This window comes from Varanus komodoensis, unplaced genomic scaffold (assembly GCF_004798865.1).
Source record: "Varanus komodoensis strain SLA01 unplaced genomic scaffold, ASM479886v1 scaffold77, whole genome shotgun sequence".
Classification (NCBI taxonomy): domain Eukaryota; kingdom Metazoa; phylum Chordata; class Lepidosauria; order Squamata; family Varanidae; genus Varanus; species Varanus komodoensis.
Window position 1 is genome coordinate 868,664 of NW_025336442.1, and position 27,139 is coordinate 895,802.

Below are 27,139 nucleotides of genomic sequence, written 5' to 3' on the forward strand. Positions count from 1 at the left end.
TTCTTATTACTTTTGTGCTTAACTCAAAGTGAGTGTTTTAACTAAACACTGGGGGCCTGGCCTGGCCTGCTGCCACGCAAAGCGCTGCCCTCCAGCAACACCCTTGTTTGGGTCCAACGGGGGGCTTCCCTTCTGAGGTGGCGTCCCCAGCCCTGCCTTGCTCCTGGGATCTTGGGCCTTGCTGAGAGCACAGGGCTTTCCGACCAGCAGCCACATGCGGGCGGACGCTTTGCAAGAGTGCCCACAATTCCTCTCACAAAATTCCAAAAGGCTCGGGCTCCGCCTCCAGATCCGTGCTGGACGCGTCCTGGTTTTGCGCCCCAGTGGGCAGTGCGCTTTCCCGTGCGTCCTGTGGTGCGGCTGCCGCTCCCGCGTGATGGCCCGGCCCCTGCCCACCCAGGGAGCAGCCTTGCAGCCCCTCGCCCTGGTTGTGTTTTTTCAGAAGAGTAAACCAGCCATCTAACATCTTGTCACCATCTTCGTGGTGAAAGATTTACAGCTGCGGCAATGGCTGAGTTTCTTACATTGAATTATTGTAAATTATGCTGCAATTATGCTCCATTAATTTGCACTGCATATGGCATGTCACATCCGTTTGGACACTTTATGCTCGATCTGTACTAAATTGATGTTGCTGAGTCCGGATAGGATAAAGATGGATGACTCAGAAATCCAAATAATGAAATCACAATTAATTGCAGCTGGTTGGCCACACACTCTTCCCAAAGCATAGCAGCCCCCTCGCTTGAGGAGGAGCCGGTCTTCCCACCCAGGGCTTCTCCAGCAGCAGGAAAAACGAGCCACGGAGAGCGCCGAGGTCCAGCATGCTGGGCAACAGCCGAGAGCCATGCCCCAGGAGGGGTCCACCACCAAGAGCCCCCGGGGGATGCCCCTCCTCAGTGCCGCCTACCTGCCCAGCCCTTGCTCTGGGCTAAGAAAGACACCACGGACTGCTTGCCCCAGTTCTCTGCCCATCGACTAAGCAAGCAGAACAGAAAGCAGGAAGAGCTGGGGGTGCCACCCCAAAAAGGAGGAACGTATTTCTTTTGCTGCCTCCACCCTGGAGGGAGCACCCTACATTTTTAGAGCTTAGAAACAAGGAATGGCAATGCCACCCTCAGGGGCCCAAGGCAGAAGAAGCCTGCGCTTACCCATCTCACCCTTTGCACGGGCTGGCAGCCACTTGGCCATCTCCCCGCTGCCGGCCGGCACTGCCGGAGTCTGCTGCGCCAGGGCAGGGCCACACACCACGGCCAGCCGGGGGCAGCCCTTCCAAGCCAGCCAGGAAGAGATGTCCTTCCAAAGGAGGTCCATCCTGGCCTGGCAGCACCGCAGACTCTGCCAAGCCAGGAATTTGTGCGAACAGGCTGTGCTGGCGGCCACGCTAGAGCAGGAGGCTTGGTGTATAGCTGGCTGTCCCCCTGCTATACCAAGCTTTACTATACTGTCCTATATGATGCCATGCAATTCACTGCTCCTCTTAGTCCCAGGAGTGTTCAGGTTTGGATCTGGGGCCCTCAGAGGAAATGGACTTCAATTTGGACACCTCCTAAATCTGCCCACACCAGCCCAGTTCCGTTCCAGGTTTAGCTGGATCTGCAGCACACCCGGTGTGAGAGCCGGCTGCTTCCTGGCCATGCGGAACATCTGGCCACAAGCCTGAGTGTGAGGAGAGCACCTCAAGGACGCTCACACCTCGATGTGCGAAACATTTGTGGGGTGGGGAGAGGGGGAGAAAAGCATTTTCATGGTGCCATACTCCAGGTCTTCATGCTCAGTGATCAGATATTTGAGTGAAAGGGGCTACTGCGGCTTTCCTGAGGGGGCCTTTCCTCTAGGGATGTCTGAATTTGCTTTTGATCAAGATTTGCCCATTTTCCTAATTCTGGACCGAAACCACAGTAGTGGGACTACACAGTGCAAGCAGACCACACAAGAGCTGCTCCGCCGGGGAGAATGAGGAGATGGTTCTTGGCGGAAGAGCATCAAGCCCCACGCCAGCAAGCCCCCTTTGGCCCCCGCTCTCCGCAGCTGCCACTTTGGCCCCTGGGCCCCTGGATGCGTCTGGAGCAGTTGAAAAAGGCAAGCGCCAAAAGGGTGCGCTTTGAGACACAAAGATCCCCATTTTCTTAGCAGTTCATAGATATACCCACACGCATATGTGTTCCCCAGTGGTTAACTGTATCCTTCTGGGATCCAGAAAAAACACACGCACACACGGTGAGAAGGGAATGAGGAAAATTGCAACTTGCTGATGGGAGCGGGGCCTGTACAGGCTGCATGTCTCTTCAGGAGAAGATCGCCACCCACGGCGGAATATCTTACTTACTTGTGAAATAAAGAAGACAAACCAATATAGGATTCTCACAAAGCTCCCCTCCTTGCACTCTACCCCCAGCTGTAGCGCACGCAGCAAATCACGCAGCTGTAGAGCACTTTGCTCTCTTTCTGAACTTCCCTCCAATCAATGGGGGGGGGGAGTGTTTGCGCCCTTTCCCTTTCTTGAACTGGCAAGGCAATAAATAAATAAACAAATTAATTAATTCGAACCATATTCCCCTGCATCAAACTGGCACCAGCTGCAATGGATATTTGATTTCTACCCAGAAGGGCTGACAGTAGGAAAAGAACTGCTGGTCGCTGGCAGTTCTGGCAAATTTATGGGTAGCCAGTAATCTATGCGCCTTCCCTTTGTGCAGGTGTCACTGCTCCATCGGGTTGTGCAAAATGCCTCTTTCATTCAGGACATGTGTATGGGAGAGCTACAGATGTGCAAATCATAAGAACCTGAGCTCAACAAGGCTTTCCAATTGCTATCTGGAATTGGGTTTCAACTCGTCCCCGCGTCAAATTGCAAGGGCATTTTTCCAGGTGTGTGCGGGGGAGGGGGAAGTTTGGACAAAACTGCATGCATATTTTGGTGTGCATTCTTGCCAATCAACACATCAATTTTGCAAATTTTAAATATACATGTTTGTCCCTCATTCAATAAAACATGTTCATGCACATTTTTCCAAAGCCCTGTGCTGAGCGGCTGAGAGAGAGCTGGCATTGTCCATAAAAGTGGGATCTGGCCCTGGCGTGTGCGAGGGCCAGTCCAGCACTCCTGGGTGTGAGGTGGGAAAGGCCTCATTCTGCAGCAAAAGGGCTCCATGCACAAAGCAGGCAAAGCGGAGCCCCAAGGGAAAAAACAGCTTCCCTTTTGTCACGGCACTGGCCTAGTCGTGTCTTTCAGGGCCACAGAACCGCCTCCCTCCAGAACCATGAGCATCCACACCTGGGGGAGATGCAGGTCTGTCCTTTGCTGGGTGTGCTCAGTCTCAAGAAGAGAAGACCGCAGGTGCCATGATTACGCTCTGCACGTTCCTCGCAGGCAGTCACAGAGCCGGAAGGAAAGGTATCTTCTTACTCATCCCCAGGAGCAGGACACGGAGCCGCAAACGTAGGTGCAGGTGAGATTCAAGGAAGGACGGGAATGTCACAGGTGCCTGGCCGAGCGGAGCCACGGCGCCGTCCCTGGATGTGAGGAAACACTATTCATTACGGAGCTCTCCCGGGACCAGGGAAAGAAGCATTTAAAACCCACTGTGCACAAAACAGGGCTGTGCTCAGCATCAGTGAAACTCGTTCTCTGGATGGCCAGCTTAATGAATATCTCTTGATTCAGATCATAATTGCAAATTATTAAATGCAATCATGAAGTCAGAGCTATCAAGCAGAAGCAAGAACTGATTAAACATTGATGTTTCTGGCGGGTATTCCTGTCCTTTTTGCTGCCTTGTTCTTGCAAAGTCTCCCCCCCCCCCCTTCCCATTCCAGCCTCATGCCTATTCTGGGAATAGGTGAGAATTTCTTCTCGATTGATTTTGAGAAGAAGTAACTGGGTTCACAATGTTCTCCATTGCTGAAACAAACATGACTTGAAATTGTAAAATGAAGCAATAAATGGGAGGGAAGAAACCCAGGCTGACGGATGTGCCCATCCAGGCCCAGGCCTTGGGCAGCTTCACTCTCAAAAGGCCGGCTTTGGCTCCTGGTGCTCAGGTGTTCCTCGCAGAGAGGCTGCCAGTGCTTCGCTTCTTCTGGCAGGCTGCTCTTCTGCATTCTTTGCTCCTCTCCAGAACAGGAGTGGCTAAACCTCCCAAATTTGGCCAATCCGTAAGCCGTCCCGAGAAGCCGAGGCATGTGGGGAGGGCATATTAAAGTTTAAATAAACAAACACAGGCGGCTGAAGAATTTCATTGGCCCTGTTTTAATCAGAATCTACTAGCATTACGAGAGGGAATACAGGGGCATGGGGGATGAGCTTCGTCAGGTGAAGATTAGCATTTTCAGAAGTAAAAGTTCTGGCTGGGTTCTGGGGCTCTGCTATAGAACACTTCCAGCCCAGGTGACCATCTGCTGGGACAACACAGTTCCAGTACTTAGCATCTCCTTCCTGGGCCCTGGCTTCATGACTGGACGTTGCCTAGCCCTGCCTGGTGCCGGACTGCTTCTCCATGCTTGGACCTGGCTGTGCCACGGTCCCCTTGTGGGGCTCTCCCGCTTGCCAGGTCAGTTCACAACCTTGTCGACCAGCTGGAGACTTCCTCCCTTAAAGAAGAAAGGCAAAGCTGGTGGACATCCATTGAAGATTCTCCTCTTCCCTCTCCATCGCATTTATCAAGTGTATCACATCTTTTGCGAACACAAACTTGCAGGAAAGTTTGTGTCCTTTTTGCTCGTTGGTTGTAAAACACACTGGGATATATTATTATTATGGCTTAGGAGTAGAATAAGCCACTTTAAATAATATGAAATATGCAAATAAAATGGGATTTACTCAAAATTCTGCCAGATGGCAGAGAGCATCCCAGTGGCTTAAGATTCAACAGAACGACTGATCATGCTCTGGAACTATATTTTTGGGAGGGGTTTTTTTTAATACACATATGTATGCATTTGCATACATCCACTGCAATTAATACATATGAAATCCATATCGCAAATCTAAATAGCTTCATCAAAGAAGACCAGATGTCCAATGAGGTGGGTAGTCATCTGAAGGTGGCATCTCTGCACCTGGTCAGTACTGAAAGCACTGTAAGGTCTCATTGCATAATAGGAGGTGAGAGTTTATCCTTCCAGTGCTGTAATATTAGTCTTTTAGCTGTCAAAGAGACTCCATTCCCCCTCAGTTTGTTAATTTCCACAAAGCAAGTAAATAATTTTAAAAAGTGGGTGTATCAGCAAATATTTAAGACTGTGCTACAACATTTATCTCTATAATAGCCTCCTCCCCAGAAGAAGCAATTTCTGGATGCAGCCAAAAAAATTGTTTAAAAGAATCATTAACTCTATTGCACTGAAGCAATTAGCTGAATTAATGCTGCTGCTTAAAGAGATGTTGCCATGTCCTATAAACATGAAACAATAGCTTGCTTGCTTTCTGAGTAAGAAACGTATGACCACCCTGTGGTTTTGCAACACCCCCCTAAACTGGCAGCACTCACCCTCTGCCATGGCAGCCACTTGGCCCTCCAATGAAATTGCAGAAGCCAAAAGTTAACAAGTCGCAGAGGTGCTCTTTGGGATGCAGCCAAGGTTCCATCCTTCTCTGTCCAGCACCAGAGAACAGCCCACACAGAAACCATTCCCCGGCACAACTCCCCGTCACGTGACAAGGTGGAAAAAGCTGCTAACAGAAGCTGCAACCTGTCCACCCCTCCGTCTCTGGAGGGCGGGGGCAGGCAGGGAAAAGAATGAGAGAAGCTGAAAAAGAAATATGGCCTGCATTAGATTTCAACTTTATGGGACAGCAGCTATAAAAGTAGATTTAGAAGGCTGACAGTGAAATTCTACTTTAAAGCGAGAGAGAGCTAGCCATTTCTTACTCCTGCTAGGCAGCAGGCATTGGAGTGGCGCTATCAGCATCAATCTCTGTAGAAACTGGCCCTGATCCAAAGCATTTCCGCTCACCAATGGGCTAGGTGTTCTCTTGCTGGTGGGCAGCTGCACGTGCACACACGCACGCACGCACGCACGCACGGTCTATTCACCAGCTTGGCTGCAGTGACAGAAGGATGCTTCAGGCCGCTTCCTTCGGGAATGCACCAGCCAGGCCTTAGATTCACAAGAATGGGCAGCCTCGCATGACGACCTGGCACCCCAGGGATGGCTGCTGGGCAAGCTCAGATGACGGTGAGAAAGTTGCTGCAGCCCCGAGAGAAGCAGGCCTGCTGTCAGCAGCAGGAGCAGAAGGAAGCCGGAAAGCCCATCCCGCCATGACTGCGCAGTGGCCTCTTGGTGGCCTGTGAGAGGAAGGGAGCTGGAGCGCGGGGAGAAGACGAGGAGACAGAGATGGAGATGCGCCATCTGCACCGCTAAAGCGCCAGCAGCTGGAAAGTCCACATCTTTCCCTCTGCTGAAGGAGTGGAATGGCCCCCCAACTGCCAGAAGTCATGGGGGGGGAGGGACCTGCATACCAGAGAGCTTGCTGAAAAGCCTCTTTGCGGGTGGGGGTGGAGGCACTGGTTCACCTTCCATGTGGACTTCTCCGAGGAGACCTCAGAAAATGAGTTCCTGACGGAAGCCATACCACAGCCAAGGTGTCTAGGGTTGGCTAGGTAACCTTCTCAACAGTCCAGTGAGGTACATCAAGCCCTGGTTTTAGCCCCTAGCTGGGGATAAGAGTTGTTCTCTGATACATCGAGATGGTGCTGGCTTGGGCATGGGCAGCTTAAACATTACACACTGTGAATCTGCTGTGTGTCCCCATCACCTCCCCTTTGTTGCTTCAGGTTGTTTTCTTGAAAGGCAGTGGAGACGCTCCATGTTTGACTAGCCCAGACAGTTGTCTGAATAAATTCCCTTTTCGTAGACAGAATGCTCACCATTATCTCCCCTCCGGATTCCCTGTTCCTGAATCAGCAGTCTGGATTCTGCACGGAAGCCAAATGCCTGCACAAAGCTAGAAGAATGGCCCGGGAGCGTTCTGGAGAGCTGAGGGGGCAGAGCGCAGGAGCACTCTGGCGGAAGACCCTCTCCACAGCCCAAGCTGTGATGGGACCAAGTGCCACTGGCCGGGATGATGGCGGCCTGCGGAGATGCTTTAAGCGGGGGGGTGGGGGCACATTTCAGTAAGAGCAGATCCGCCAGGAGAGCTTCGGCGCTCAGAGTCAGCGCAGGCATCGGCCTCTGGCCTCCCAGCCCTTCTCTCTGAAGGGGCCAATTCAGCTTTGGTAGCCTTGGTCTGCGCCAGCATGAGAGCGGCCCAGGCAGGCCGCTGCTTCTCAGGCTGGAATCCTCCGAATCCCAGGACGGCCGTGTGACCCCTTCTGGAGAAAGGGGCACAGATCCCGGGGAGCTACATCCCGAGGAGCTGAGAACGCCAGGCCAGCGTTCTGCAGCCGAGGCCTGCCACTGAACTGTTAACCAAGGAGCCCTTCTGCAGAAGATGAAGGGCTAGGATCTTCGGAGAGGAAGGGTTCTGCTTCCTAGCTCCTGAACACCAAATATTGGGCCCAAGCACAAGGCTGTGAGCACCATGTCTAGCTTGTGATTTTTCCATGGGTGAAGAGGTTTGGTCCCATAAATCTTCTCTGTGATCTGCTCCCCCATGCAAGCTCTGTCCTTTCATTCTGTTGAAGAGAGACCACCAAAGTTTGACACGCGTTTGATGCCTTTTGATAGACTCAGGGTCTGCAAGCCCGTTGGCTTGTGGACATCCGAAAGGCAGAGCCGGACCCGTGCTGCAGCTTTCCTTTTATTGGCCCCCAGGCCTTTCCTGCTCAGAGCCCACTCCCAGACATAGCCTCAAAAGACTCCCTGCCTTCCAAACCCGGCAGTTCTGCAAAGATAAAACTTCCTGTAAATGCCCTTCCGGCATCACAGCCGATGCCTCGCTTCTCCAGGGAGCTGTTAAGAGCTCGGCAAAGGGAAGGTTCCACAGGCTATCCGTTGCAGCGGTATAATTAAGAGGGACCAAATGCAGCCTTAGGGGAGCACCCGAAGGCTATTTCAAGAAATATCACGCCCATGGTGACAATGAACGTACAAAGGAAGTTATGGCTTCCAGCATAATTAAATGGATTGGCTAAACCCAACAGGGCTCATGGAAGCCAACCATTCTCTCAGAACCGCAGGATGGAACACAGGGGTGCAAATGGGGACAACAGAGGTGACTCAAGAACCCTTTTATGTTTCAGAAGTTCAGAATAGGAGGATCCTCATCACCACCATTGTCTCAGATTCAAGGGAGGGCTCTTGAGACTAAGGGTGGCTCCAAAAAAAAAAAAAGGTTGATCGTGCAGGAATTTTCATTCTGTCTTATGGAACCCACACAAAGAAAAGAGTGTAGTGTTTCTAGGACAAGAGAAAAATCCATTCAAACTCACTTAGAAACCCTGGATGGGGAAGGATGGTTGGCAGCCAGGCAACATGACTTTCGCAAAAATAGGTCCACCTTGTGGAATTCTATGGCATAGATCCAAGGGGGCTGGAAACGAACTGCTGCATGATATCCTGGTACAGAAATGGATGCGCTCTGGGACAGATCAATGCACTATCTGATGGATTAGTGCCTAGTCGACGGGCCACAAGCAGAGGATGACTTTCAGCAGGGAATCAGAGTGGCAGCCAGCGAGGGGCAGAGTCCCCCAGGGCTCAGTTCTGGGACCGATGCTGCTCAGCCTGGGGAAGGGCGGAGCCAGTTTGCTGGCCAAATTCGCAGACAAAACCAAAGGGGAGGTGGTGGCCACAATGGAGGAGCCGGTGATCCAGAAGGCTCTGGACAGGCTGTGGAAGTGGGTGGAGGAATGTAGGAAACCATTCAATGTGGGTATGTGCATTTGGGACACAGGAATGGGTGTCATGGGTACAGGATGTGGGGCAAGTGGCAGGAGAGCAGCGCTTGTGAAAGGGGCCTCGGGGTGCTGGTGGACTGCAGGCCGAACATGAGCCGGCAGTGCGATGCGGTGGCCAAGAGGGCGAACGCCACCCCTGGATGCATAGCCATGGCTTGCTCTTCCCTGCAGGAGAGGGCAGGGCTCAGGCCAGGGGGGCAAAGCTAAAGGAACTGGATTTCAGGTTGGATGTCGGTACGTCCTTCCTGACAGGTCCCCCAGGAGATGGAATGGGCTTCCACGGAGGTGGTGGAGGCTCCATCTTTGAGCTTGTTCAAGGAAAGTTTGGACAACCACATACTGGGAAGAGATCCCTTCTGACTCAGTATGTTTCTATGTTTGTTTTCTTGTGAGCTCCAGGTGAAAACTATTTTATTCACCAGACATTTTAAAACTCGAGAGTATTTTTATTATAAACAATGTTTTTACTTGTTTTGTCATTGCTGCTGTGCCTGGAGTTGATTTATGGACTGTTGTAACTATTTATTGTTGGGTTTGTAGAGTTTTCTAGTGGTTTTTATTGTTCTGTTTTATCACTGGATTTTTATTGTTCTGTATGTGTTCTAAATTGTACACTGGCCCAAGACCCCTGTGGGCTATACAGCGGTATAGAAATGTAATAAATAAATAAATTTCTACGTAAAGCATCGTATGCACTTGTAGATTTGCATCCGGGTACGTGCATTAGCAGATGTGACGTTCATGCAGGTCAGAGCCCTCTTCTTGTGGCGACGCACGAGTGGCCACTGCTTTCTTTCCAGACTTCCGCCTCCCCATTGGCAGGCATAGAGTAGTTCCAGGAATGTGGTTTGACTCCATTTCCTTTATGATCATATCTGTAGCCAGACCCTCCTTCTTTGACTGGAGCATTCCTGATTAGTGAGCTAAATTTATTCTGTAAATTTTCTTTTCTACAAAGAATCACGGCCTGCCCAAGAAGGTGACTTGCACTGATATTAATGTTTTATTTTTGTTAGCAGCATTTCTATGCCACCTTTCAGTCCTGATATGGGTCACTTGAGGGGACTTTCTGCAGCAATACATAGATCGATAAAAACACTCAGCAACAACAACATCTCTTTTTATAAAAAACAGTAACAAGCCCAGGCTGCACACAGGGGGGTGAGCAAGAGAGGAGAGAGACCCCGTCAAGGATCGGGCACTAGGTGGCCGTTTCCTGAGAGCAAGCAGCTCCCATGTGGCGTGGCAATAGCAGCACTTTCCTGCTGGAAACCTCCTGCTTTTAGGGGAAGCAGATGGGCAGGCAGGGCTGTTCTTCCTTCTCTCATAGTATCAGCATGCAGCTTGGTCAGGGCTAAGGAGCTCTTCATAAGAGGCACAGATGGCCACCCAGTCTGGTGGTTTGAACAGGGGTTAGGCCAGGGGTCGGCAACCTGTAACACTCCAAGAGCCATTTGGACCCGTTTCCCACAGAAAAGAAAACACTGGGAGCCACAAAACTCTTTTGACCTCTAAAATGAAAATAACACTGCATAAATTGTTTTTCACCTTTATGCAATATGAAGTATATACAGTATAAAAAACTATGATATGTTGCATTTATGAAACAGATCGGGGGCTGTGCTGTGCCGGTGCGGGTCGCAGATCGGGGGCGGTGAGCGACTGAGCTGCATCAGAGGGCTTCAAGAGCCCAGGGCCAGGCATATCCTGGGCCAGGCATATCCGTGGAGCAAGAGGGGGCTGCCCCGCTCCTTCCTACGCTGAGTGGGAAGTGCTGGGTTCCCTGTGGGCAGCCAGTTGGCCACTGAGGGAAGAGAGCACGGGACGAGGGACATTCTGCCCTGCCCAGGCTCCCCTGGCTGCAGGGTGCCCCGGCCTCTGAGCCCACCCCTGGAGGGAGCCAGATGCGGCTGCCCAGAAAGGCGAGTGCAGGCAGGCCAACATACGAGCTTGCAGCGAGGGGCGTGAGCGCTGCCCGTCAGTGCCTGGGCAAACGGGTGGCCGGCCTCTGCAGGGCTCCATGGCTAACTCAGCTTCGGCCCCACAGAGCTTGCTCCTGGCTGGGCTTCTGAGAGAGCGCTGGGGCTTTGGGCAGGAGGCAGGAATTCTTCCTGCCACACCTTGGAAGACTGCCTGGCCTGGTAGGATACCCGTCAAGGAGCTGTGGGGCTCAGTGGGGCTGGCCTCTAGGCTCACACGTGCTGCCCGCACCTTTTGGGGCTCCAGGGTGTGACGCTGGCCGTGGAGGACAGGCTGAAAAGTGCAGTCAGTGCCAGTGGGCCAAAGAAGAGGGAGGGGGCCAGAGCCAGCACTCCTTTTAAGTTGGCAGCAACAAAGCCCCTCCAGGGGCACCTCAGCCTTTGAGGGAGACTGCCCACACCTGGCCCGAAGTGCGGCCAGGAGCCCTCTGGTGGAGAAGGGGCTGGCACACGCACCTCCTGAGTCCCCGGGACTGCAAGTGCTCCCAGCAGGCATCGGCATGCCCAATTCCAGGCTCCTGGAAGCCAGTCGGTCCAGATCTGGGATGCCGAGGGACCAGGAGGAGCCTCCCAACCCCGTCATCGCCTCGGTCCCAGTAAATCTCTAAGGAAGGGCCGTTTCTTCCATCAGTGCCCCATTACCCCCCGGCCTCCTTTTTCCTCCAGATTTATCTCCTGCCCCTGCTTGGCATAATTAGCTGAGGCAGTATCATCAAAGGAAAGCACAAATCTTTTATGAAAAATGCACACCAGGAGGGTGCGGGGGGGGTGATAGAGGAAGGCGGCACGTGGAGTGACATCAGGGGCTTCAATTCTTGGTTAAATAGAGCGATCTCAAATTGGACAAGACCGTCTATTCCAGGAAAGTAGACTTGTGGTAACTGGTGTTTTGGATCTGGGAAGGAGAATTAATCTGGAGCAAGCAGAACACGGATCCTGCCATGGTATTTCGGCAGGCTCAGCTTTTGCGCATTTGCCCGCAGCAGTGCCCCCCAGAGCTGCCTTCAACGGAAGAACCATCTGCCTGCAAGCCTTGCCTGGTGGGCTGGCCGGCTGGGTCAGCTACTGGACGCCACCCACTTTCAAATCCATTGCCATTTTTTAGACCAAATGGGTTCAACCCGAGGTTCACAGAGGAAATCAGTTAGGTGGTTTCTCGGTGATATGGGCTGCTGGCCCCTCCTCCCTTCCTGAGAACTTGAAAGGCCTTTTCTAAGGTTCAGTTGCTGGGGCTACAATTTGGGGTATTTTTGCCCTGTCCCCTTTGCCTTTGGCCCTGCCCACAGTTGGAAGGTGGGATCTTTATATTCATCCAAAATGGATTTCATCCCTTGGATGGAAAGATGCTTTGTACCCTGATTTACAGAGGCTTCTTGGGGAAAGACCCTCTTATCTTTTCATTCTTTGAACCTGGGTCAATGCAAACACAGGACAGCAACCCCCCAGGCAGCAAAGGACACACCGAGGAGCAGTAAAAAATATTAAAAATGGATCCATAATGCAAATGTGATTTGCACTGGAGAAGAAACTGTGCCGTTTCGCCTTGGCATCCACCCAGCATCTTCAGAGAAGAGGCTGTGCTCTTCTGACACTCAGACTGGGTCATTACTATTTCATAGATAAGAGCCCGGGAGTCCAGCTCCTGTGAAATGCTGCCAACCCCTCTTTAAAACTGCTGGATGGAGGCTTGCCAGCCGATGGCTTAGTCGCAAAAGTGCAGCTGCAGCTGCTCATGTTCCCCATCCGTCTTCCAATTAGGTCCTCCTCTTGGCCATTGGCCTCGCTGACCATTGTGGCTGAACGCCCCCCCCCCCCCCGCTAACAGAGGCTCTGCCCCGGCTACTCCATAAGCCACCAGTGGCTCATCGCAGGGAAGGAAAGAGCACAGAAAGCCACCAGCCCCTTTCAGAGTGATGGGTTGTGTCATGGGTATCGTTCCCACCCCCTCTCCAGAAAAACAAAATAAAGCACATTGTCCTAAAAGCTTTCCAGCTCACTACAGGACATGTATGCGCTTGCAAAGGTTTTCCCTGACTTTCCAGGTCAAGTTTCTTCAAACCCCAAACTGGAAGAGGCATTTAAGAGTGTGTGTGCTCAGACTCTCCGTCCAGAAGAGGCATTTTGCTCAGTGGATTCTCAGGCATCGTTTCAGCTGTTATTCTCCAATGGACAGCAGAGGATTTCCATACCAGAATTTCATTCTGCTTGTTCTGATGCACACGTGTGCAGACGCATTCATTAAAGTTCAAATGTGCATTCTATTAGGGAAGAGGGCTTGCAAAAATCTCCAGTTAAGACAAAACAACATGTATGAAAAGGCATAGATTAGAATAAATGTGCAGAACAATACAGATGAATTTTCTTGCAAACATAGAGATAATTTTCATAGTTTGGGATAAATGGAATGTGAGACCAGAGGACACCCTGAAACCAAAATCGAGGACACCCTGAAACCAAAATTGGCAGATTCATTCGTAGAATCATACAGTTGGAAGGGGCCTAGAAGGCCATTGGGTCCAACCCCTTAATGCACGAGTCAAGCCTCCCATCCAGATTCTAGCTAGGCCTGACCCTGCTCAGTGTCCAAGATTAGACAACATGGGCAACAGAGCTTGGCCACTGGTGGAGGAAGCGGGAATGGCCACCCACTTGGATGGCTTTAAAAGGGGATTGGACAACTTTGCGGAGGAGGAGGCCATCTGTGGCCTCTAGCCTTGCTGCCCATAATCAGAGCCAGCATATCCACACACACCAGTTTCTGGGGAGACTGGGCAGGTGGGTCTCTTGCACCCACCCAGCCGGAGGGATCCTGTGGGAGTTAGCTGGCCACTGTGTAAAAGGACAGCTGGACTGGATGGGCCAGTGGTCTGATCTGGCAGGGCTCTGCTTAGATTCTTATGTGCACATTCGTGGGGAACATCCCATCTTTCCTGGGAGGAGCTGGAGTCATTTCTAAACCTGTGCTAATGAGAGCTTTATTGAACTGGACTCTTGGGCTCCAAGAGCCACCAGTCACCAATGGAGAACCTCATGGCTTCTGGGTAACCTGCTGAGATCTCTGGAAGCAGATCTGCCTGAATGGGGGCAGCATTCCGGCTTTCCCAGCTACCATGGGATCCTCACTTTCCCAGCAAGCATCCCTCACTTTCTGCCAGTCCTCTGCTGGTTCCCACGCTTTGCATGGTTTCTCATCCACCCTAAATGTCTCTTCTAAGGCCAGTTGACCGGCAATAGAGCTTTAAGCTGAACTAGACTGGTCTTTGGTCCCCGCTGCTTTTTCTCCCTGCTCTGCCTGCCACTGGGATGCAGCCCCCAAGGACCCCTCCATGACTGCTCCAGGGCCAACAGAGGTTCCCCACCCCTGCTGCCTCATCACATGCCACCAGCAACCTCATGGGGGAGGTTCCAGGTGAATTAATTGATGGTGGTAGGAAATAAAAATCCTTTCCTGGCATCTGGTGCAGGGAGAGAGCGTTGCTATGCCAACTGCATCTGGTCCAGCCACTTGAGTTTTGATAAGAAGAGAAACAAACAGAGAATAAAGCAAAGAAAACATACGCGTGTAACAGAGAGGCAAAAAGAGCGGTGGCTGCCCCTCCACATATCCATCAAAGACTGACTTGCAATGATGCTGCAGACAAAAGCACCAGGCTGCGTCCTGATGTGCAGGTATTTTGTCCAAGCAGCGTCTGCTGCATTTTCGATCAGCACTATTTTGATTGCTGGGCCCAGGTTTAAATCTGTGGAATTCAAAGCTAGGTAATCCATGAGGGAAACAAACCAACAGAAGCAGTGCTTACAGATTAAGGAAAACAAATTGCGTTACGTGAGGCTCAAAGCAAGGGAACCGGTCAGGTTCCGCAGGAGGTTCTTGGTCCCTCCAGGTTTCGAATGGCCACTGAATCTTGCCTGATGTGAAGGAGAATTGCTGGCGGCCGGCCTTGATCCGAGGTTATGCAGAAGCCACTCAGTGGCTAAACATCCAGCAAAGGAAGTGGAAAGGTTGTTGACAAAAACATGAGGCAGGGCCTCAAAAGAAAGAGACTCAGAGGAAGGACTCGAGTTTGAGCATGACTCCGTCCTAGCTGCATTTACTGGGAGTGACCCCCCCCCCAACTTGGGGACAAAGTCTGGGTCCCATGGGGAAGGCTGGTGTCACCCGTGTCTGTGGGGCTCCCCCCACACACACACACACTGCATCCTGCTTTTTTGAGCGCCACTTTTGAGCACCATAAGAGCTCTCCGTGGTGCTGAACTCCAGGCCCAGATGGGTTCCCAGCCATGTTTCACTGCTTTCGCATGAACTGTTCTCTTACAGGTTTTCCCTGAAACCTCTGTCCCCTTTTCTCTTTCCCCTGCTTCAAGTCAATAAACTTCATCTTTAGCATGAGAACTGTGAGGGTTTTCTTTCAGGTAAACCGCCAGCCTAACTGGGTTTCGGGTTGGATGTCAGGAAGTACTTCCCGACAGCAGGACCCCTAGGATGTGGAATGGGCTTCCACACTGGGGGTGTGGGGGTTCGGTCAGGGTGTCCAAGGAACAATTGAACAAGCACATGTTGGGTATTACATGAGCAGAGTAGGCAAGAGCTGGGGATCAGACAAGATTGCCCCACAGACCCTTTCTGACTTGCCAGGTTTCTATGTTTCAGTCTCAGGGAAGGCTGAGAATACAGGGGGTGACCATGGACCTTTTTCCTGTGCACTTAGCATGGTCCTAATGGTTTAAGATCTCCAGCTCAGGCCTGGCAGGAGAGGAGAGGAGAGGAGCTGGCCCTGGCCCAAATAACTGTTTGCCCCGCCACTGTCACGGGAACTTCAGGTAGCACCTCTCCTCCTTCACTAAAGCGTGCAACGTGGCATTTCACATGAAAAGCACGCTGTTGAACTCGCACCATTCACACAAGCAAACTTTCCATCTCTAAGCCTCTGAAACAAGAGGCTGATGTCACACTTCTACACTTGTTCTTCTGGAACTGAAGTAAAGATTGTGATTTTGTACACAGAAATTACATCAGCAACTCAGCAGATCCAACAAACAGGGAAGGAGGGATGCTGTTGGAAAGGGAAGCTGCAAATACTTAGGCTAAATTTAGTTGTAATGAATGGAATCAAAAGAATAAGAAAAGCGTAAGAGCCTAATTTGCAGCCCTGTGGATTTCCAGAGCCATTTACACAGCTGAGCGTCTTTGCAGGCAGCGAAGTGGGAGAGGGGATTCAAGGCAGCTTATTGGGTGTGTGCAGCAAATCCGAGAGAGAGAAAGAGCCCTCATGAAAATGCCACCGGCTTCTAACAAATTGTCCATTTCCTTTCTTGTATGCCTGCTAGAAGCAGGGCTGGTGTCGATTTGGGGCTCAGGCCCACAGGACCAGAGAGATGCATGCATTCGCACATGCACTGGCAGTTGCTCTTGGGTGTCTATCTCTTTGTGTCTTTAGAGGGCCTTGCCTCCTAAAGACCCCCTGATTTATCAAATGGAAGCCAGGATGGGTGAGAGGAGAGCAGCTGATCTGAGGGAACCAGCTGCATGCAGACAGACTGGTGGCAGCGGCAAGGCGGAAGTGCTTGTGGGCCAAAAGCCAGCTAATCCAGGGGGACCTGATGCGACAGAGGTCCTTGGGGCCCCTGGATTTAGCTTCCGCAAGTGCTTAGGACAAGAGGAAGCAACCCACAGACCTGTGATTCCAAGGGAAAGATTTGGGGCTCCAACCCTAGCTGGTTGCTCCCTAAATGAACTGGGAAGCAGAGTCATGGAGTCCGATTCTCATTGGTGAAACCCTGCCACATGGCTCATGGTCATGTGACACCCACGCCATGACTTTTAGCAGAAACTAATCCAGGAAAGTTGAGGTGCACAAATTGAGAAACTCCCCAGGGAGCCAAGGAGAAGCCAAAAGATCCATCAAAGGGTTCAAAACCGCAAATATTACTATTCATGAACTGTAGAAGGCCGTCTTCCATTCAGCTCTTAATATGCTCCTTTGTAAATTGCTTTGAGATTTACGGCTGCGAGGTATAAAGGGTAGGCGCTGTTATTACCCATGGGTAAGATATAATTCAACACCAACAGAACTGGCAGATGTAAGAGAAGAGAAAGTGAAATGAGTGTAGGATAAACAATGGCTTGTTTTAAATATAGCCAAATTAATGTGTCCAGTCTAGAGGGTGACACTTGTGGTGAACGGAGAAAGATAAAGGTTTGGAGACAACGGCAAGCTGCTTTCTGAGGATGGTCACAGGGACTGCTCACACACATGGTCCACGGAGAAGGAAACCTCTGAGGCAGGACTACTGTGAAAGCAAGGCCAGGCAGAAGTCCAAACAGCCTGGGTGTTTTGGACTTCTCCCCCCAGAAGCCCCTACTGGCCTGGTCTCAGAAGTCAGTGATGCTGGGAAAGGAAGTACAAACATCTGGGGATCTCCTGTCCACCATACTTCCTGAAGGACCCAAATCCAGCTGAAGTGAGTCCTGTGCTGCACCTCAGTTCCCTTGGATTAATAGGGTGGGTGGGATGAAGAAGGGGTGGCAGCTGATGTTGAATGCCACCCTGAAGTTGAACCATGTGAATCCACCCATCACCTTGGACGTGGAGCTGAGGACAGTTGTGGCACAGGGCTGGTCACCTGCACATAGTCTCAAGAAAATGAGCCAAGCCATATACTACAAAGGAAGGCCAAGTTGCCACCCTCAGGAAGCACCAGTCCAACTGGTGGGATAGTGCCTCCTGCTACCAAAACACCTGGTCCACGTTCACCCTGTGGAGGTGGGCATTTTTAGGAACTAGCAACATTAGGAGCTGGACTTTGGACGCTCTAGCTTCCTTTGGTGAGGTATCTTCATAGCTCATAGTACAAAGCTGTGGATCTTCCTTTGGGTAAAGAAACATTTCCCCCCTTGTCCCAGCAATCCTGGGGGCCAGATGGGCCGTCACAGCACGGCCAGGAAGGGATCATGACAGGCTCCCAGTGCCAGGTCTGAGCATCAGGTGGAAGAGAGAGAGAGAGAGAGAGAGAGAGAGAGAGAGAAGCAGCCACTGCCCGGGCATAATACTTTTCTTGATGAGAAGAGCTGGTGTGCTTCTCATGCATTATAGATGAAGGAGCCTTCAGAAGTAGATGAGGGAGATTTTCCTGCTATTCGGCCTGCCATCACACCAAATTGCTGTTTTGCGCTTAAGCCATGTGCACAGTAGCAAATCTGGTAATTTCGACCCATTCCTCTTGCCGTAATGGCCAGCAAATGCCTCGTTACAGGCGCACACCCCGTTTGACCTGAGGAGTGGTGCCAAGGCGCCAGCTGGACCACCGGAGAAGAAGCAGCGCTGCTTAAGCTCTGTTTCGAGGGAAAGACGTGGCTGAGACAGCCTCCCGATATTGCGAAGCGGCCCGCAGGAGGGGCTGCGGTTGCCTGCGTGGCCAGGCGGCCAGGCACCGACACCCCAGAGTGGCTCAGTGGACCCCCTAGGCCATAACTTCCTCCCCACGCTTTTTTTCCCTTTTGCTGTGACAGGAGTGTGGCCTGTGGGCAGGGCGGGGATGAGGGAAGCTTCCGCCGGTGGACTAAAAGGGTTCACCTCCAACCTAAAGCTTGCAGAAGGATCAGGCACAGAAGAGCTTCAGCCGAAACCGTCCTTTTCCCCTGTTGTTATGTTTGTCTTTATTTTTAGCTGCATAATTTGGGCTGCTCAGCAGATGGACGGGGTGATAAAATTAACTTGTGATTAAATGCAGAAGGTGACAGGGCGGGAACAAAAAAATCCTTTACATAATGCACACTGTTGTGAAGGAGCTTGCCGAAGTTTCCAGATCCTGGCTTCCAGGACCGATGGCTGCCTTCTGAGCTGCGTCTCTTCCCCACGGCATGTAAGAGCCGATGGAGGCTTGACAGATCAGACCCAGGCCTGCAAGTCCTTCCTTCAGCTGGGAAGTAAAAACTCCTCCCCGTTCCCCTTCACAAGAGGACGAAATAATAGATTAATAAAACAAAGCCAGGAGTCCATGGCTTGAACGTGGACGCCAACAAGTCTGTCCTGCAGCTCAGGGTGCCAAATCACCCAAAACATGGACACACTGAGGCAAGAAATGGGGGAAGCCCACCTGGATGCTTGGCACGAGATGCCAGTGCTGGCCTCTGGTGCCCACAGCAAGGGTGGACAACTTGCAACCAAGGGTGGCATTTGTCTTCTTGGCCACCATGACACACTGCTGGCTCAGGTTTAGCCTGCAGTCAACCAGCTCCCCGAGGTCCCTTTCGCAAGTGCTGCTCTCCAGCCACTTGTCCCCTAACCTGCACTTACGACACCCATTCCTACGCCCCAAGTGCAAGCCCTGGCACTTAGAATCATAGACTAGTAGAGCTGGGAGGGGCCATAAGGGCCCTTGAGTCCAACCCCTGGGAGGCCCGCTTAAAGGGCTTCCTGGCTGTGCTGCTGCCAGCCACTCGCTCTGTGGCTCCCCTGCGCCCTGGCCCTCCACATCGACGCTCCTGGGACCTTGCTCCTGCCCCACCCCTGTTTGTCAGCGCTTGCTCATCTGCTCCTCCGTGCTCTGGGTTTCTATTTACTTATTTTTCAATTTATATCCTGCCTTTTTCCTACAAAGGGCTCAAGGCAGCCACAATGCCTGGCAAATACCACGGAACTTCCCCGGCCTACAAATGATTCAGTGGAGAGCAGATGTACCTGCCTGTTCGTACTGGACAGTATTCACTAGATTCTTATTGTCAAGCCTGTCTTCTCACCCCCACACATGCTGTTATGAAGAGGCTTTTAGCCAGACTGCCCCATCTGGTCTTTCGCTTCTCTTTTTAACTAGGAAAGCAAGAGAAAGCAGAAGACGGGTCTGTGCGAGATGGATACGTCCATCTTCTGGCAGGGGAGGCCTGCAGTCAGCCATTCCATGCTGCAAGGAGATGGTCAAAATGGGTAATTCTCTGAGCGTCCAGCAGCATTCCTCTGGAGGACAGCACGCCATGGTTCCCCTTCGCTGGCCTGGCTCTGGAAGCTTTTGCACCTGGCCAAGACGCAAGGTGTCAAGGGAAGTCCTGTACCTGTGTCACGGGGCCCGGGTGGCCGTTGGGCCTCCCCCAAGAAAGACCTCCATCGAGGCTCATCTCCATGGCTGCAGGCTACCTTGGGTGAAGCAGCCCAGAAGAACTGGCTGCAAAAGGCTTGAGGAGGAGGAGGAGGAGGAGGAGGAGGAGGAGGATCTTCTGCCCTCATCCGCCAAAGCAGGAGCTCGGCAAAAGCCCCTATTTTAAATGAACAGGAATGCCGAATCCTCCAGTTCTGCTGCCTTTGCGTTAAAGAGTTTCTGTTTTTGCTTTCCAAGCTTTACCTCTGACCTGTTTCTCTCATCCCTAATGACAAGTTACCTTAGCTGAGAAGGGTGTGCTAAGGAAAAGGACATAGATTTAAGGTGGCAGAGCAGGTGCATCCACGTTTCTTCGCTCCTTGCACTCAGATGGAGAAAGCCCTTATTTATTTATCTATTTATTTATCTATTTATTTATTTATTAAAACATTTTTATGCCGCCCCATTCGCCGAAGCCCTTGACATATCTCCCTATCCCATCAATTCTGGAGTTTTTATTTCTGGAATCTCTGCCCTGACCAATTCTTGGGAAGGCCAGAGAAATCAATGACAGATTCAGATCAGTTTGGGTTGCTATATGACTGAGCCAGGAATTCCACAGCAGACTGGGTTTTCCTGAATCACATGAATTCAGCTGACTTGCATTTTTTTTAACTTTCTGGAAAATTCGGTCGTACAAAAATCCAACAATAGGAGAACATTTCTCAAAGTCTGGCCAAACATGTCATGAAAAGGGGCATTTGGGGAGGATTCACCTATTATTAGATGTGCCGCCTTGCGCAACTACACACTTTCCAGGGGGGACACAAGTACAAGAAAGTGAGAAAAAACTAATTCCATTGCCAAGAGTCTGGTGGAAGGAAAGGCATCTGAGAAGCTGCAAAGTGCAAATGGAATGGGTAGAACACATACGGGTCCTTCCGCATTCTGTCAGCAGAGCTCAAACAACCCTAAAACTGCTGCCTTGGCGGCTGAGCGGATGTTCCGCACAGCTCGCTCATCGCGGCTGCTTCACCTCCTTTGCAGTACCTCCGTATCAACCCGTGTACAAATTGGGATGATTAGAGGTTGCAAATTGGTGGTGATTGGGGCTAATGGCTTGATGAGAACTTTTCAAACAACTCAATCAGCATGATGGCTTCCCCTGAATTAATTAATGGGAGTCAGCTAATTCATATATCCGTGGGGCTCCATCTGTCTGGAGAGCATGACGGCAAAGGGATCTCGAGATGTTTTGATCTCTGGTTGCAGTGAGGCTGGAAGGGGTGGACCACAGGGGGCCCCTGAGCGTGCGGAGGAGGGGCAGGAGGAACGAGACCGAAAGCGCCATCACATGAGAAGCCCCCTGGGCCAGTTCCCCAGGCCGGCGCCCGCTCACGCACTCTGCCCACGGCAACTGTCTCAGCCGTGAGGGCTGCCTGAGGGACCAGCCAGCTCGCGACCAGTGGACGATGGGCCATGGGGGACCCCTGGATCCCCCTGGTGTGGCTCTGGACACCCATGCTGTACCCACAAGCCCGTTTTAAAGATGCACGTCAAAAGCTACAGAGTTCTGAAAGGGCCTAGTCTGACTGGCTGGCAAACCACATTTCTCCATTTTAGAGGCCATGTGTAGTTTGCATGCAGGTCAGATTTAAGCCTGCCAGTGCTAAGGCTGCAGCGAAGTGGTACAGGAAGCCTTACTAGCAAATCTGCCGCTAACCGGCAAGCCAGAAAAAGTTGACGCCACTGCCAAGGGGAAGCCTGGGAGTTGGCACACTCCAGCCATAGACGGGCCAGGCCACCAACCAGGTAACAGCTGGGGGAGCATTGTGGGCTGTTTTCAGAGGAGTGTAAGCACAGGCACGTGTTTGAAAGCCATTGCCTAGGAGCAGGCATTTTTACCATTATGCTCACTGATAGGCAATTTTTATGGTAGACACTGCTGGGAAATGCTGAGCAGTGCGACTCGCAACGGAGCACTGAGCTTGGGCTCCCACAGGGGCTCTGGTGTACAAACGGCGGTACGTCAGTCTTTGAAGGGGGTGACAGGAACGTCCCCGTCCCCACTGCAGCCTCCGTGCCCTGCTCCTCGGAGCCTCGCGTTCTCTCTCCTAAAGAGCCGCCATTTCCAGGCTCGGGGAAAGAAGAGCTTTCCTCTCGTGGGCTCTTTGGCCCTTTCTTCTGCAGTTTATTCCCTGATGGTGTTTCTATCCTGCCTCTTTCCCTAGCACAGGAACTCGAGGAGGCTGCCGTGGCCCTCCTGCTCCTCCCCATTTTGTCCTCACAACAGTCCTGTGACGCAGGAGAGGCAGAGCATCTGTGACCGGCAGCAGTGGCCCCAGGAGCTCTGTGGCCTGAGTGGAGCTCGAGCCCCAGCCTCCCGAGTCCCAGCCCAGCACCCACTGCTCAAAGCCAGAGGTGCCCGAGGGCCAAGACGTGGCAGCAAAACCATACTTGCTTGGCCAAGTGCCTTGTGTGGAAGGAGGAAGGAACCTTTCACCTTTTGGGAAGGGGTTGGAAAACATGAGACCTTCCCTTCCTTCAGTTTTCCTCTCCCACAGAGGGCAGCAAGGCAAGGGGAGGATGGACCTGTCAATTTGGTTGCCTCTCACTGCCTCATTTTTATGATTTGTCATCCACTCTACCCAAGCAGTAAGATTTTTTTAAAAGAAAGGAGTCTCCACGGACATTCACACGCATTTTGGTGTACGGTGCATGCGTGGATAACATGTCCATGAACAGGGTGCTTTCCATCCATGCCACAGACATGATCCTTCGGGGGACTCCAGTGTGACATTGGGAGGAGTGTAACCAAGCATTGTTTTGCACCATGGTGCAAAACTAAAGATGGGCCGAAGCAAAGCTGTCTGGGAAAAGAGCAACAGATTGAGTTGCAGAATCCAGGGGGAAACTGCATGGCAGTTCCCAGGTTTCATGCCAGGTGCCTTGGTTAGGGCTGAGGAATGTGTGTGCATGCATGAAACCTACATCTTCTCTCATGGGCAGCCAGCTTCCCTTGTTTAGCAGGGTGTTTTCCAATTAAAAAATCATTGGAAGCAATGTGCTCCTTAGAGATTCATTAGGTCTGGGGGACTCATTTGGCCTGTGAAGGAACGAAGCAATCTGAATCCATGACAAGCAATTCAATTACTGTGCCAGCTGGCCAGTGAGGTTTGTGCAGATCACAGGCCTCCTTGAGGCTTCGCAGGAATTAGCCTTGGTCAATGAGACTCAAATAAGCTCAGACAAGCAGGGAGAAGACACAACCAGCCACCGGCCCAGTCGCCAGCTCTCTGCTCTCTCTGGCATCTGGGGCTGAAGGCCACCTTCCTCTGCTGCAGCAACACAGGAAGAGGCATGCTGGGAAAATCCCGTGGATGAACTTTAGGAGAACTGTCCCAAGCTCAGCCCCTTACAAGCATCCAGTGCCCAGAATGAGGCCTCTCCCCACTCCCATTTTTGGCTCTCCAGATAAAATGGCATGGGGAGGGAGACTGAGCTGACTCTAGCAACTGGCGTGGGTGGGTGGGCTCAGCCCCCCCTCCCAGCACACCCACTTTCCTCCTGCCCTGGGTGTGTTTCCACTTCTGGAGAGCCACACAGCACAATCCCTCCTGCAACGGGACAAGGGGCCGGGTGAACTCAGCTGCCAGCTCTGAGTTCCTGGTGCTGGGACTTCAAATATTCCTCTCCTCCCCGGAAGGCTCAGGGATGCCACTGGGTTGGACCTTGAAGAAAAGTAGCAAGAAGTGAAGCTACAAGTAAATGGAAAGGTACCCAAATGTAGCCAGAGCTGGGGAGAGAAAGTGGAATATTTGTGTTCGGTCAAACTAAGCTTGCACATTTGGTTTGGTTTCAGGAGAAAATTATTTTGACATTTAGAACTGTTTCATAACGCTTTGGATTGGCTACTCTAATCAGAACGTTGCTATGGGAATATGGCAATTTTGAACATATTTGTTGAACAACTTGGAACTGGATAGCAAAATAAAGCAAAATGATCTGGATGGGATCAACTGACAGCACGGCGATGGCCCTGTACGTGCTCCGATGGAAGTCAAAGCTAGGCTGGGGAACGCCGGGGCTGCAGGACAGCCTTACTCCAGCACCCTGAATTCACACCGGATGACATTTCAGGAAGGAAGAGGGAAGTTCATGCTCCTAAGTTAAAGTCATGAGAAGCAAAGCGTCTCATTTGGCTGATAGGTCTTTATGGCAATATTTCAACGCAGAACTGTGTCTTTCAATGTTTAAGGCAAGTGACAGTGACTCTTTTTCAATCCAGTTTTGGAGAAGCTCTTGGGTCGCATTCAATGTCACCAAAGGAGGAGATTCGATGACAGAAAAGGGCTGGAGTCAGAACTCCCCAGACAACAGCCGACTTGGGGAACTGCCAGCAAGCCTTGGCATCCGGAGAGGCAGTTCCCCCTTTCCAAATGAGGGCCGCACACAGGCAGAAAAAGCGAGGACCCGCCAAGCATTTGGAGGTTGATTGACAGTGGATGGCAGGAGAAAAAGGCTCCACAGACCCCAGCGGGCTCTTCCCCCACTGGCCCTGATTCTCGTGCATCCTCAGGATGCCCGTCCTGTTTTTCCTGAAACCACATGGGCCAGTCCCTCCTCATGCCTGGGGCTTTGCAAGCAAGTATTTCTGGGGCACCCTGGATCTTTTTGATGACACTGGGGACTCGATCCATCCCACCAGCACTGGCCTAGCCACTTCCTGCTCCTCCAGGGAGAAAAGGCAAAACCATCTCCATGGTTACGAGCTCTTCCTCGGAGTGCTGGAAACCTCTGCACCAGTGGACCATTAATCTGCAGCTTTGCAACATGTGTGTGTGCGTGCGTGTGTGTGCCTGACGGGGTGGGGGAGTGGGAGTGCGCTTGGCTCTCTGCATTTGGCATTCATGCGCTCATTTCCTTAAACATCCATGCACCCCTCGAAACAGCTCCGTATCCTCCACTGATCTGCGCTCCCCGAACGTAAAGTGGAAATGAGGAAGAGATTTAGAGATTTGTTTACTTCACATCTGAACAGGAACTTGTCTGAATTCACACTTCCAAGCTGATGCACAGGCTGGCGCTCATTGGCATGTTGAGATTTCAGGCACGATTCCGGCACAGCCCTGCCAGAATGCTGCTGCCATCAACGCCGGGGAGATTCCAAAGGCGAAGCGGGGGCTCTACCGTGCAGGCAGGGCTCCTTCCACTTGATGGCTCTCCCAAGCCCACCCGTACCCCGGCCGCTGGAGGGGGCGGCTGCAGCGGCTCTCCAGGCAGGGGCCTGGGAAGAGCTCTGCCCACAGCTGCCGCCAGGGCTGGACCAAGGATCTTCTGCAGGGCTCCCATGAGGATGACACAGGACAGAGGCAGGGGCGGATTAGCCGAGGCCTGTGAGGCTCCCAGGCAGGGGGAGAGCAGCAGGGCAGCCTGGGACCAAGCATGGGAGCGCGTGCTGATGCCTGGGGGCTGTCAGAAGGCCCCACCTTTCCACAGCCACTGCACCTTCACCTGACCGCCGGCCACACGCTTTCCAGCAGTTCCTCAACCCACAATTGCCCCTCCCAAAGTTGAGCTGGAGCACCTCCTTGGGGCCCTCGGATGGCTGCAGCTACCTGGAAGGCAGCCAAGGGCCCAACAACGCGGGAGGCTCGGCGCTGTGCCACTGGGCACCAGCCTCCCGCCAGCCTGGCTCTCCCTTTCCAAGGAAGAAGAGAAGCGACCACAGCAGCATCCTCACCCGCTGGACTCCACCTCCAAACGCACGTTTCTTGGCAGCCTCGGGTGCTGCAGGCTGTGACAGCTTCTGATGGAAAACTCTGGAGTATCCAAGTGCGCTTTGTAAAAACGGGCCAGAAATACTTGGGCAACAGAGTGGCAGTCCATCTCCCCGCAGGCCCAGAATTTGCTAAGTGGCTGCCACAAGCCTTCCAAGATTTCTCTGTCTTTGGTTAACATTATCGGACACAGCTAGCAGGTTCTGATGTACTTCTAGTTCGGGCTTTACCATCAGGGCATGACAAATGACCTGGAACGAGTCTCCCATCGGTGCTGGCTGTGTAAAACAATTGCCCCAAATCCAGCACACTCAAGAAGTGGACGCACATTTTCACATATGTAGAGCAGAAGGTGGGAAGTGCAGTCAGGTCACCAGAGAAGCTTTTTCCCCCACTGCCCCCCTTTTTTTCTTTCCTCTTATGACATGCCTGGCTGTGGGATGCTGGGAAAGGTGGTCTGGCACATCTGGAGGGGGCCACGGTGGGCTGGACCGGGAGCCCGGTCCGAGTCTCCCCTTTGGCCACGAAGCCCGTAGGTGACTTTGGGCCAGCCCCCAAGGCTTGGCCTCATCTCCCTCACAGGGTTGTCGTTGGGATAAAAGTGTGAAGAGGCAGAGGATTATGTGAACTGCCTTAAATTCCTTGCAGGGAAAGAGGAAGGATATAATCTAATAAATACAGGAAAACATAATTTGCCCTGAAAGAGAGCAGAAATCAGACTTCATAAATATTCAAGGCTTATCTCTTCTAGCACCGCAGGAGATGTATTAGTTGCAACAGTACTTTTTTTTCAGATGGGTAGTCCTGGAGGTAGAAAAATTATTCCAAATTCTCACTTGCTGTCATGTTTTCGAGGGTCAAAGCAGGAGGAAAACGGTGCTTAAAGAAAAAGACAGAAAGAAAGATCCATATCCTTATGATTACACTTGGCATGTATATTGCATTGCTATATTTCTACCCCACTCTCCTCCTCTTGCAAAAACCCCAAGGCGCTTTACATGAAGCGCCTGTCCATCTTTTCCTCTGAACAACTACCCTGCCAGGTGGGTCAGGCAGTGTCGGGCCCAGGAACATGCTGGCCCATTTCCTTGGAGGTGGTTGGAATGATTCCCTTGCTCTGGGTCCTGCTCCTCATCCCTTCCCGGGCGAAGAAGGGGACTGAAACATTCGGGGTGATGCATCGACGCCGCCAAAAGCTGCCATTCCTGTGAGTCTCTATCTGCAGCCCACTGTGTCACACAGCGCCCCAGGTCAGCTGAAAGCAATTGCCACGAGAAGGGCGCTCACAAGTCATCTCCACCGCAGTGATCTTTGCTTGGAACCTATCGAGCCTCATTTCGCCTCATTTCCTCTCTCTGCCTCTGTGCTAGATACACACCAGAGTGGCCCTGAGACCCCCCCCCCACGGCCCTCCCCAGTGTTTTCCCTCGCCACGGCACAGCTCAGCAACCCTGCTGCAGAAGCT